Raw genomic sequence first — 1,905 nt, 5'->3', positions numbered from 1 at the left:
TGGTATTGTGGTTTTTTTTTAAAAAATTTTTTTAATACTGTTGTGTTTTTTATGTTTTTATCGATAAAACAGTATTAAGTCGATGCAAGGAAAAAAAGTCAATTCAGTTTAGGCCATGAACAAAGTATCCAAAGGCTTCAACATCACCTCTCATTGAGTTTTAAAAAAATATTAAAAAATTTTATTACAGTAATAAAAGCTTATATAAACTAAACTTGAAGAAAAAGGGGGACAAAGAAAAAATAAGAAGTGACTTCTAGTGTTAAATAGAACAAGTTTAAGCAAATTTAATAACTTTTTACCATCTATAAGGTTACAGGTATCTCTTCATCCCACAATTTCATCTCTTATTCAAAAGCAAATCCATAAATCAATTCTAGCAAGCTGACCACAAAATGTTGCCAGAACTTTAAAATCTCAATTTTAAACTTGATCAATTAAACGGTCTATTCATTTATTTCTAATAAATGAACTAATTCAATCACATGCAGGTAATCCTCAATTTATAATTGGTCATTTAATGACCATTTGAAGTTCCGGTTGGCTCTCCCCAAAAGCTGCTTATGGCCGGGTTCTGAAGGCATGACCGCTACAGTGTCCCTGTGGTTGTTCTCCTTAGGATTGACTGTAGAGATGCGGCAACGGTAGCGGGCCCTGCTCACTTATCCCATAAAAGTATATGAGAATGGGGGGTGGGTGGGGGGAAGTGTGATCCAGTTAGGTGACAGGTCAAAGACCTCTGGACCCCAAAGGGCATGAAGCAGAGCATGGGGTGTCTTGAAGCAGAGGGGGTCTTAGGGGGGCTGTGCTAGGCTTTCCAGGGTCTCCCCTGTGGCCTGAGAAACCTGTGTGCCATTTAATGATCCACGTGGTCATTTAACAGCCATGTTGGGAAGAGCAGGTCTGGGGATTTCTAAGTGAGATAACCACATGGTTGCTTTGCTTAAAAGTTGCCATGACTTTCAACTGTAATGGGCAGGCTCTATTACAGTTGTTGGTTGAGCACTACCTGTATTTTATAGCAGTTGATTTCAGTTATCCCACTGTGCAGTTTTATTCAAGGCTTTAATAACTGTCTTTTGTAGATCCAATAAGAAATATTTTCCAGATCATTGTTCTCAATTTCTTTGTGTTTTCATTTTAATTTTTAAATCTCATCCAATTTCTTTTGTATATCCAGTAAAACATTCTTTTCCAAAACATTCTTTTCGCCTGTCATTTGCAGCTCTACATTTTATACTTTATCTTATCAGATAAAATTTGTTCCATATATATCTGTTCTTTCATTATTAACATCTTTGGACATAGTATCTCCATAGAAGCAGACATCATTACTGACAGGGTTGCTATTGTATTTACTAATTTCTGACTCCATTCTTCAAAAATCTCCTTGAATGTTTTCTGTATTGTGCCATTTTGTAAGACACAGTATTAATTGATATCAAAAACCAGCTTGGGAGTTTTCCCCTTCTTGGAACCTTTAATTCCCTTCAGTAGCCAGTTTCAAAAACTATAATGGAATAATCTTTGTTATGACTTTCAATAGCCAGGATTGCCAGAATAAGTTTGTTTCCTAAAAGAAACTGCTTTTTTTTTTTAATAATTCCAAAAAAGTTCAGATGTAGTCTGGCTTCTTAAATGGTTTATAACTTTCTTAGATATGTATTGATATTCTCAATCATCCAGGTTATTTCATGGTTATCCCAAAGGCGTTTTTATAGCAATAGCAATAGCAGTAGACTTATATACCGCTTCATAGGGCTTTCAGCCCTCTCTAAGCGGTTTACAGAGTCAGCATATCGCCCCCAACAACAATCCGGGTCCTCATTTTACCCACCTTGGAAGGATGGAAGGCTGAGTCAACCTTGAGCCGGTGAGATTTGAACCGCCAAACTGCAGATAGCA

Source organism: Thamnophis sirtalis, unplaced genomic scaffold (genome assembly GCF_051295495.1).
Source record: "Thamnophis sirtalis isolate CommonGarterSnake01/CBP01778 unplaced genomic scaffold, rThaSir2_p1.2 scaffold_7, whole genome shotgun sequence".
Taxonomy (NCBI): Eukaryota; Metazoa; Chordata; class Lepidosauria; order Squamata; family Natricidae; genus Thamnophis; species Thamnophis sirtalis.
This window is presented reverse-complemented; position numbering follows the sequence as displayed.